The sequence below is a fragment of the Pelophylax lessonae genome, assembly GCF_965119305.1.
Source record: "Pelophylax lessonae genome assembly, chromosome: 12".
Classification (NCBI taxonomy): Eukaryota; Metazoa; Chordata; class Amphibia; order Anura; family Ranidae; genus Pelophylax; species Pelophylax lessonae.
In genome coordinates this window covers 215943988-215956055 of record NC_138779.1, presented here as the reverse complement: position 1 = coordinate 215956055, position 12068 = coordinate 215943988, and positions in this window count along the sequence as shown.

Sequence of the window (12068 nt, the reverse complement as noted above, 5' to 3'; positions counted from 1 at the left end):
TATGAAGGTCATCTGTAGAAATTGAAGTCTCAGAAGGTAATCTGTGGTTGGAGAACTACAAGTTTCAGCAACATGTCCCCCATTTTTGAAGAGCCAATTGTCCCCAATAACATGACCTTCATCTGTGATTGGAGACTTGTAAGTCTCAGCAGCATGAAGCTTACCCATTGTTGAAGATCTGTGAGCCTGAGAAATGAGATAGAGATAGAGATCTGACTGTTGAAGTACAGATATAAAACATTTGAGGGCTGCCCCAGCTCACCATGACCCACCAATATCTACAAAACTGCTTTTGGGTGGACTGACCCTTTATCTCAATATTATTTAAATATATACAGAACCCTTAGAAACAATCTGTAAAAAATGATGACTAAGAATTAATATTTTCAGGGTGGTTTACTGACCTTTTGTTTTTTTACTGGGCCTGCTGATCTTGTCTCCAAACACCCAATAATACAGTAAGGGGAAAAAAGTTTTTTCCCCTCCCCTGCTGATTTTGTACGTTTGCCCACTGACAAAGAAATAATCAGTCTATAATTTTAATGGTTGGTTTATTTTAACAGTGAGAGACAGAATAATAACAAAAATATAAAGAAAAACGCATTTCAAAAAAGTTATAAATTGATTTGCATTTTAATGAGTGAAATAAGTATTTGATCCCCTATCAATCAGCGAGATTTCTGGCTCCCAGGTGTCTTCTATACAGGTAATGAGCTGAGATTTGGAGCACTCTCACACGATCGGACCGATCAGGTCTGCCTGTCCGTTTTTCAGGTGGACCTGATTGGGCCACCCATGCTACTCTATGGAGAGGCGGATGTCAGCGGAGATGTGTCCGCTGGCACCCGTGTGTCATCCGACCTGACATTATCCGCTTAACCACTTAAGCCCCGGAAGATTTTACCCCCATTCCGACCAGGGGGTATTTTGCGATTCGGCACTGCGTGACTTTAACGGACAATTGCGCGGTCGTGCGACGCTGTACCTAAACGAATTTGGCGTCCATTTTTTCCCACAAACAGAGCTTTCTTTTGGTGGTATTTGATCACCTGTGCGATTTTTTGATCACGCGCTATAAACAAAAAAAGAGCGTCAATTTTGCAAAAATAGCAATATTTTTCACATTTTTTTATATGAAATTCCCCAAAAAAAAAATTTAAAAATCAAAATTTTTTTACTTTTTCGGCCAATTTGTTTTATGCTACCTATGTTTGGTAAAAAAAATCGCAAAAAGCGTATTTTGATTGGTTTGCGCAAAAGTTATCGCGTTTACTAACAAAGGAAAAGATTTCTGTCATTTTTGTTGTTTTTTTTTTAACGTGTAATGGCGGCGATCTGCGATTTTTTTTGCGGTACTGCGACATTGGGGCGGACAGATCGGACCCTTGACTGACATTTTTGACACTTTTGGGGTTACCAGTGACATTTCTACAGTAATCAGTGCTATATATATGCACTGTTACTGTAAAAATACACTGGTAGTGAAGGGGTTAACTTTATTTGGGAGGGAGGGGCTGTGTGTATCCCTAGGGGCGTGCTTTCTACTGTGATTGGCTGGGGCTTGAGCTGTATGGACACTGATCAACGGATCTACATACTAGATCCGAGTGATCAGTATCCTAACCAGTGTTGCCAACCGTCCGTATTTTCACGGACAGCCCGTAAAATCAGGGCACTTTTCTCCTGCCCGTAAATGCCCGTAGCAGGAGAAAAGTGCCCGTTAAAATGGTGGCTGCGGCGAGAGAATGTGACTGCGCATGCGCGGCGTGCGCCTCGGTCATCTCCGGACTTGTCATATTCTCGAGTCCTGCTCCGATTGTCCTCCCCACCTGACGTGACCGCCTCCGGCTCCGCCTGTGTGTGCCCTCTGCCCTGGGCGGGCCCGCCCAGAATCTTGAACCTCGATCTTCCCGCCACTGCCGCCGCGGCTGCTACCTACCTCCCCCAGCCTGAGGAGCCTGTTGCCGGACCGGGGACCGTGTGTGGAGAGACCCGACCAGCCCAGGACAGGACAGGACTGTCTGCAGCAGCACCACCAGCCAGCTGAGCTCCAGCCTCCAGTCCCACCACCCCGAGGACAAGCCAAGGATCCATCCATCTCTGCCTGGGCTTGGGCTGGCCTGGCACAGACACCACCACCATCGGCCATTCGCTGTCTCCACTCAGTCTCCAGGGAGATCTTCTTCACTTCTCCAGAGACCGTGAGTAGTACTCCTCCTAGGGCTAGGCTCCTACTTATCTTCTCGCTCCCAGACCCAGTCCCCCCCCAGCCTCAGGCCCCACCTGCAACCTCTCTGACTGACCCCCAGGCCCCAGCCCTGGATTGAGCCCTGAAACAGGATCCATCCATGAGGAATTGAGGATTCCATCCATCCATGGCCTCTCCTCGACCTCGCTCCCAGTCCCAGTCCCCCCCAGGCCCCACCACCTGCTGCCACCTCTGACCCCCTCAGCCCTGGCCCTGGCCTGAGCCCAGGGCAGGGCTGCTGAAGGATCCATCCATCCAGGAAACAGGATTCAATTTCCATCCATGGCCTCTCCTCGCTCCCAGTCCCCCTCTAGTCCCCACCTGCATTCTCTGACCCCGGTCACCCCCTGGCCTGAGCCTAGGGCAGGGCTGCTGAAGAATCCATCCATCCATCCAGGATTCCATCCATGGCCTCTCATTGCTCCCAGTCCCCCCCAGGCCCCACATGCCACCTCTGACCACCTCCTGTACCATGTCCGCAGTCTCTGACCACCTCCTGTACCATGTCCGCAGTCTCTGACCACCTCCTGTACCATATCCGCAGTCTCTGACCACCTCCTGTACCATGTCCGCAGTCTCTGACCACCTCCTGTACCATGTCAGCAGTCTCTGACCACCTCCTGTACCATGTCCGCAGTCTCTGACCACCTCCTGTACCATGTCCGCAGTGTCTGACCATCTCTTGTATCATGTCCGCAGTGTCTGACCATCTCTTGTATCATGTCCGCAGTGTCTGACCATCTCTTGTATCATGTCCGCAGTGTCTGACCATCTCTTGTATCATGTCCGCAGTGTCTGACCATCTCTTGTATCATGTCCGCAGTGTCTGACCATCTCTTGTATCATGTCCGCAGTGTCTGACCATCTCTTGTATCATGTCCGCAGTCTCTGACCATCTCTTGTATCATGTCCGCAGTCTCTGACCATCTCTTGTATCATGTCCGCAGTCTCTGACCATCTCTTGTATCATGTCCGCAGTCTCTGACCATCTCTTGTATCATGTCCGCAGTCTCTGACCACCTCCTGTACCAAGTCCGCAGTCTCTGACCATCTCTTGTCTTTTATCACGTCTGCAGGGGAGTCTGGACTCTGGAGAGGAGTCAAGAGTGAGAGCGCCGCCGGGATGGGGGTCACAGGAGAAGTCAGATGTGTGGGGCCTGCAGAGTGGAGACCAGAGCCGTCTGACTGAGCCCTGCACAGTGCACCTGAGAGGAGGTCAGTGACAGTGCCGCCAGACCAGTCTGATGGGGGGGGGGTCACTGATGTAAGGGCCAGGGGGCACTGATATAAAGATCCCTCTATATTAGTAACCCCCCCCCCATATCTTAATGTATTCACTCTGTGGAAGGTGGTCTCTTGTCACCAGATTGCCCCCCACATCAGAGTTCCTGGCGTTCCCCTTTACATCAGAGTCTGCAGGATTCTCCCCTTACAGTGCGAAGGGGGAACTCTGCGGACCCTGATGTAAAAAGGAACTCTGATGTAAAGGGGAATGCAGTGGACTCTGATATAAGGCGGTTTCTGGTCACCAGAGCACCCACTTAAATCAGAGTTCCCCCTTAAATCAAGATCTGCAGCATTCCTCTTTTTGTCAGAGTTACACTGTAAGGGGGAATCCTGCACACTGATATATGGGGGAACGCTGTGCTGGCTGGGTTATATTAATCTGATCTTCATGTAAATGGAGAAATATGTTTTTTGACTTTTGTTTAACCTAAACACATTGCTAATAGCACCATCTACATGTTTATAGTTTAAGTATTGATATTTGCACGGTTTAACACTGAAAACAGCCTGTTTATGTGCATTTTTGCCATGTCAGTAAAAAATCGGTGCCGTCCGTAAATTTTGGACGTTCTGCCAGTAAATTTCCCTCCGGGGGGTTGGCAACACTGATCCTAACAGCAAGGAGAATGACAGGCAGCTTGTTTACACAGGCTGCCTGACATTCTCCCTCTCCCCCGCCGATCGCCGAGTGACCGGCGGACATCGGGTCCGCCGGTCACACGCGCGGGGCGGTCCGTGACCACGCGGGAGCGGGAGCGCGCCTCCGGGGGCGCGCGCTCGCTCCCTAGACCCTCACAAGCTAGTGACGTAGCCCTACGTCACTTTGCCTGTGAGGGGCTGACTGCCGACGTAGATCGGCGTTAGGCAGTCGGCAAGTGGTTAAAGCGGAGTTCCGCAATGATAGCCTTTGAACTGTCCCCGGGTTCACTTACCTTTTAGAAGAAATACTTACCTTGAAAATGTCTTGTCCAGCGCTGCCATTTCAGGTGTGGGCAGCTGAAGCCAGAGCGTTCTCTTCGGTGTCCTCTTCGGTGACGTCGCAGTCCCAGAATGCCCTGCTTGTCACTTCCGGTGCAGGCGCAGCATCCCTGCACAGCTTCTGGGCATACCCAGAAGCTGTTTAGCAGGGAATGACGCGCCTGCACCGGAACTGATGAGCGGGGCCGGTGCAGGCGCATTGACTCCTGGGAGCGATGACGTTCGGCTCCCAGGAGTCAATGCAAGCAGGAAGTCACAGCGTGGGCTGTGGCCGCAGAGGGAGGAAGTGGAAGGAAGGTAAGTATATTTTCTTCAAAAACAAGGTAAGAAAAGCAAAAAAAAAAAAAAAAATTGTGATTATCCAATTCTTTTTCAGGTTACTTAGAGCAGGCGGATGTCAAATTTTCGTTTTGAGGCTGAAACTCCACTTTTATTTGATCACCTCTGCGATTTTTATTTTTTGTGCTATAAACAAAAAAAAAAAGCGACAGTTTTGAAAAAAAAACAAAAAAAAACCCAATAATTTTCACATTCTGCTATATGACATTCCCATAAAAAAAAAAATTTAAAAATCAAAATTTTTTAACATTTTAGGCCAATTTGTTTTCTGCTATATATTTTTGGTAAAAAAATCGCAATAAGCGATTTTTGATTGGTTTGCACAAAAGTTATCACGTCTACTACCTACGGGAAAGATTTATGTCATTTTTATTGTGTTTTTTTTTTACTAATGGCGGTGATCTGCGATTTTTTGTGGGACTGCGACATTGCGGTGGACAGATCGGACCCCTGACTGACATTTTTGACACTGTTGGGGGTACCAGTGACATTACTACAGTAATCAGTGCTAAAAATATGCACTGTTACTGTAATAATGACACTGGCAGGGAAGGGGTTAACCCTGTGGGTGATCAAGGGGTTAAATGTGAGCCTAGGGGGAGTGTATCTAACTGTGGGGGGGGGGGGTTGTGGCTTCTGAAATGACCGCAGAGACCTTGTGATCCTATATAGAAGGATCACAGGCGCTCTGTGACCATTCGGCTGTGTTTACCGTCCTTCTCTCTTAGCAGGGAGCAATTGCGGGTGTCAGACAGCAATTGGAGCCTGCAGGCTCTGAGGAAGAGGCACGGCCTCGAAACGCGTCAGCCCTCAGTCTTTACGAGATATTGGACTCTTACAAAAATGCTGTTCTATGGAATTGAAATGCTGGATTATTACGCATGTTTGTGAGTAGCTGATTTTAAATTTGTGCTATTAAAAGCCCGCTGAGGATAATGCGCTAGACTGGTGCGCCCCTTTCTTTGTTTTTTATTTGTAGTGTTTGGTTTACCACCCCGGTCGCAGAGGGCAGCAAAACTTAGCCATAGTGGATGCCAAGTGTGAGTTCCGTGATAGAGGCAGCCTGAGCCAGCAGGGTGCTCAGCATCACTATTTTCGTTTCTGGAGCAATTGGAGCCTCCTGACACACGCATCGGCTTCTCCGCTGACGATCGGGGGTGGGAGCGCGCCGCCTCGCGCTCGCCCCCTACCTGCCACCAAGTGACCGACGTACCCATATACGTCGGTTTGCCTGGTAGAGCCACCCTGCTGCAGTATATATGCAGTCGGCAAGTGGTTAAAACAGACGGATGGCGATGCATTCACCATCCGTCCAGTGGGTGGGATCCGATGAAAACAGACATGCTGTCCGTTTTCATCCGATCTTCCCATAGAGGAGAGCGGGACTCTGACAGATCCGTCTCTGCACAGTGAGCGGAGAAGGACCTGTCATCCGCCTGCTCAGCGGGGATCTATGGAGCGATATCGCTGAGCTAGCTGAGTGAGCCGAGCAGATCTGCCCTGTGAGAAAGGGAGTGCTCCTAATCTCAGCTTGTTGCCTGTATAAAAGACACCTGTCTGTCCACAGAACCAATCAATCAATCAATCAGATTCCAATCTCTCCACCATGGCCAGGACCAAAGCGCTGTCCAAGGATGTTGTCCGGGACAAGATTGTAGACCTACACAAGGCTGGAAATGGGCCACAAGACCATCGCCAAGAAGCTTGGTGAGAGGGTGACAACAGTTGGTGAGATTATTCGCAAATGGAAGAAACACAAAATAACTGTCGGTCTCCCTCGGTCTGGGTCTCCATGCAAGATCTCATCTCGTGGAGTTTCAATGATGATAAGAACGGTGAGGAATCCGCCCAGAACTACACAGGTGAATCCGGTCAATGAACTCAAGGTAGCTGGGACCATAGTCACCAACAGTGGCGGCTAGTGCTCAAAATTTTTTTTTGGGGGGGGGGGGGGGGGCGCAAACAGAAAAATGTAATAGGCATTGCTTTGTGGCAAAAAACGCTGTAAAAAATTGCGTGACTTTGAGGTCGCAAAAGTGTGAAAGGGGCCTTCAGGTATAGTGTGCCCCTTTCAATGCAGAGAGACCAGCGTGCCCCCTTTCAATGCAGAAAGACCAGCGTGCCCCCTTTCAATGCAGAGTGACCAGCGTGCCCCCTTTCAATGCAGAGAGACCAGCGTGCCCCCTTTCACTGAAATCTTCTAATGAACATCTGAATGATTCAGAGGAGAACTGAGTGAAAGTGCTGTGGGCAGATGAGACCAAAATTGAGCTCTTTGGCATCAACTCCTATCGCCATGTTTGGAGGAGGAGGAATGCTGCCTATAACCCCAGGAACACTATCCCTACCATCAAATATGGATGTTGAAACATTATGCTTTGGAGGTGTTTTTCTGCTAAGGGGACAGGACAACTTCACCGCATCGAAGGGACTATGGATGGGGCCATTTACCGTCAAATCTTAGGTGAGAACCTCCTTCCCTCAGCCAGGGCATTGAAAATGGGTCGTAGATGGGTATTCCAGCGTGACAATGACCCAAAACACATGGCCAAGGCAACAAAGGAGTGGCTCAAGAAGAAGCACATTAAGGTCCTGGAGTGGTCTAGCCAGTCTCCAGACCTTAATCCTATAGAAAATATGTGGAGGGAGCTGAAGGTTTGAGTTACCAAACATCAGCCTCAAAACCTTAATGACTGGAGGAATAGTGTCCCATAATTGGTATCAGTGGGAGGAATAGTGCCCCATTATTGGTGTCAGTGGGAGGAATAGTGCCCCATCATTGGTGTCAGTGGAAGGAATAGTGCCCCATCATTGGTGTCAGTGGGAGGAATAGTGCCCCATCATTGGTGTCAGTGGGAGGAATAGTGCCCCATCATTGGTGTCAGTGGGAGGAATAGTGCCCCATCATTGGTGTAAGTGGAAGGAATAGTGCCCCATCATTGGTGTCAGTGGAAGGAATATTGCCCAAATCATTGTGTCAGTGAGAGTAAACAATGCATCTTTGTTATTGGGGGAGGAATAGTGCCCCATCACTGGTGTCAGTGGGAGGAGGAGTGTCCTATCTTTTGTGTCAGTGGGAGGAATAGTGCCCCATCATTGGTATGAGTGGGAGCAGTAGCGGCTGGTGCTCAACATTTTTGGGGGGGGGCGCAAAAAGAAAAATCAAGGAAGAGTATGATGGATGGATGGACCCAGGCCAGGCCAGAACAGGTAGGTAGTACAGGCACTCAGGCAGGTCACGGACGGTGCAAGATTTAATAAGTTACCCAGGCCGGGCCCAGACCACAGTGTGCAGATATGATTATATATATATATCAATCCATGGATGGATGTATCATCCATCCATCCATGATGATATATATATAAGGATATCTGTGCACACTCTGGTCTCGGCCCGGCCTGGGTAACTTGATAAATCTTGCACCGTGACATGCCTGTACCTACCTGTTCTGGCCTGGCCTGGGTCCATCCAACCATCCATGATGGATGGATGGATGGATGGACCCAGCCCATGGCAGAACAGGTAGGTACAGGCATGGATGGTATTGATGATGGCAAATTCTAGTGATTTAGTGAGAAACCATGATGACTTAGATTTAGTGATAGCAGGTCATGACTCTGAGGAGAAGACTGCAGGTGCAGGAGAGGAGGACTGACCCAGGAGAGGACTGTCTGCGACTGAGGAGTCACTTACCGGTGGTGACCGACTGGTGGACTGACTGTTCGTGAATCGTGAGTGGTGCACTGGTGTGGTGTCTCTCTCTTCCAGATGAGATGACCTCCGAGACGCTGCGCGGCCTGGTGACTGCCTGGTCTGGACTGATGGATCCGATTCCGATCCGGTGACTCCGGCCTCCTCTCCGCTCCGCTCTCTGCAATGCCGGTGCCGCCCTCACTCCCGCCGTGACCGTCCGTCCACCGCGTCCAGTGTCCACTCCAGTCGGTGCGGCAGCGTGACTGACGCACGCGACGTCAGCGGGGTTAGCATGGGGCCATGGGATGTCCTGGATGATGATTGGTCCAGGCTGTAGACTGGACCAATCACAGCCAGGATATCAGGAAAGTGGGGGTGTCCTAGCGCAATGACTTGCGCCCAGGTTATGCCCCCAGAAGGCAGCCAATCGGTGCCTCTTCTGGGTCGTAAACCCCACCCCCCCTATAGCCACCACATAGGCTGGCGAACACAATTTTTTTTTTCAAAACTATTTGTTCTTTTTGTACTTTTTTTTTCTTTGCCTGGTGCTTGGTGCTGGTCACTTGGTGGTGACAGACAGTGACAGATTGCAGGGTTCAGCATGGCTGAACCTGCGATCTGTGTCTGTGTCACTCAGTCTCCTCCCCCCACACACGTTAGTAAGCACCAGGCTGTGTTTTGAGTTATTTTGAGGGGACAGCAAATTTACACTGTTATACAAGCTGTACACTCACTACTTTACATTGTAGCAAAGTGTCATTTCTTCAGTGTTGTCACATGAAAAGATAGAATAAAATATTTACAAAAATGTGAGGGGTGTACTTACTTTTCTGAGATACTGTACATAATTTGGTAGGTTAACTGGCAGTTCACCAAACTGGTTGGGGAGTGTACTTGTGTGTGAGTTTTGGTAAGACCATTAAAGTGTAAGCTTCTTTGGTTCAGAGGCTGATGCATAGTATTGCATAATATGTTAGTAAATAAAAAAAAAAAGAAAACATTGGTATAAAAAATGTTTACACTTTTTTATTGTGCACTCAAGACAAGTCTTCATACCCACGCAGTGCAAAGAATAGGTGCTTGCAGGCTGCGGCGGGGAACTTGATGAGGGGGGGGGGGGTACTGGGGGCCTTTCTAACTATGAAGTGACATGGGAACAGAGAAGATATCACGTATTGGGGGGCCGATGGGTGACTCAATGTTTCCACTCTAAGACTGACATTTTGGTTACACACAAAATAATAGCGGCTGATAAGCTTCTCTCTGTGAGTCTCCTACAGAACTTTATCAGCATCTGCAGTTCACCACAGGCTTGCAACATCCACACATCATTAGTCAGAGTCACCAGCACAGCTGGGCACCGTGTGGGCACCGGGGAGAAGGGTGGGTGATGGGGGGGGTGTCTGGGGCATTGCACTGGGTCTGCCATCATCAGAACACCATCAGAAGGCCAGGAAACATCTCATTGTCTACAAGACAGTTCAACTTTACAGAGAGAAGAGACAACCTCTGACTTCTACTTTATTTAAAGTGTAAAGATTCAATCAACATAAGGGACCACAAAACCTAAAATAGAAAGAAAAGAGAGGGAGGGGAGAAGATGAGAAGTGAGGGAGATAGAGGGGAGGAGAGGAGAGGAGAGGAGAGAGAGGAGAGAGGAGATGAGAAGTGAGGGAGATAGAGGGGAGGAGAGAGAGGGAGAGGAGAGGAGAGGAGAGGAGAGGGGAAGGGAGAGGAGAGAAGAGAGAGAGAGGAGGGAGGGAGAGGAGATGAGAAGTGAGGGAGATAGAGGGGAGGAGAGGAGAAAGAGGGAGAGAGAGAGGAGAGGAGAGGGAAAGGGAGACGAGAGGAGAAATGGAGGAGAGGGGAGAGAGGGAGGAAATGAGAGAGAGAGAGAGGGGGAGGAGCGAGAGAGGGAGGAGAGAGGGAGGAGAGAGAGGGGGAGGAGAGAGAGGGACGGAGGCAGTGCTTTAAGTGGGCCGGTATGCACTGGTACTCAGTACCGCCACTTCCAAATATGGCTCTTGAGCATACCGCCACCTCTCCATGCACCTTAGCATACCAGTACACTCATTTTGGACATCTGCACCCTCAATTGCCCCCCCCCCCAAGAATATTTCCCACTCCAGAGCCATTCACCACCAGTGAGTCCCCCTGCTCCGGAGTCCCAGCCCAGGCCAGGGGGGGGGGGTGCTCTGTGGGGACCCCGATGTGGGGTGGGCGACTAAATTTATAGGTTATAGAGTACCGGCACCTCTTTTGGGCCACTTAAAGCACTGGAGGGAGGAGAGGAGCGAGAGAAGGAGGAGAGAGAGGAAGGGGAGAGAGAGAGAAAGAGGGAGGAGAAAAATAGCTGCACCATGTCACAGACTGGGGGGGACATGAAAAACTGAGGACTTAAAACCTCTTTTACATGGACTCATCTCCTATCCACCTTTAATGAGTGCTACCCCCCCCCAACCCCCCAAAACCCAGAAAGAAAGAGAAAAAAAAAAAGGAGAGAAAGAAAGAAAGAAAGAAAGAAAGAAAGAAAGAAAGAAAGAAAGAAAGAAAGAAAGAAAGAAAGAAAGAAAGAAAGAAAGAAAGAAAGAAAGAAAGAAAAAGAAAGAAAGAAAAAGAAAAAAAGACAGAAAGAAAGAAAGAAAAAGAAAAAAAGACAGAAAGAAAAGGAGGGAGAGAGAGAGAGAGAGAGAAAGAGATAAAGAAAGAAAGAGAGAAAAAGAAAGGAAGAAAGAAAGAAAGAAAGAAAGAAAGAAAGAAAGAAAGAAAGAAAGAAAGAAAGAAAGAGAAAAAGATGGAAAGAAAAAAGGAAAGAAAAGGAGGGAGAGAGAGCAAGAAAAAAAAAAAAGAAAAGCAAGAAAGAGAAAAGAGAAAGAAAGAAAGAGCAAAAGATAGAAAGAAAAAAGGAAAGAAAGGGAGGGAGAAAGAAAGAAAGAAAGAAGGAAAGAAAGAAAGAAAGAAAGAAAGAAAGAAAGAAAGAAAGAAAGAAAGAAAGAAAGAAAGAAAGAAAGAATGATAGGAAGGAAGAGGGCCCTAGGCGCTGTAGATGAGTAATGTGAATATAATATACTGTAGTTGAGGAATCTGTGAATTACAAAAGGAAAAGAGAATAACAGAAAAGTGAATGTGTAATCCCAGAACGGATATAATAAAACGCTGCCATTGCTGGCCTCTGGGGGCGCTCTCCGCCCAGAAGACATTTCTGCAGATTGGAACATCTGGTGTTTGGTTTAGTTGGTGAATTTGAAGAACTCTTTTTATTATTGTTTTTGTTATTCTTCCTTTAAGTATCACTAAGTGTGAAGGCAGCGTGACTCCTCGGTGGTTTTGCAGCCATGGCGTAGATTATGGGTGACATGGAGGAGCCACAGCTTTACTGGTTGGCCGATGTTTGCAACAAATAACAGAATGACGAAAAAAAAAAAAATAAAATCGCTTTGTTCTCTGCGCTCCTACCAAACTGTTTTCTACAAGCAGCTCTGACAACATTTTGTGGCAATGATGTAATAACCGGCATCACTG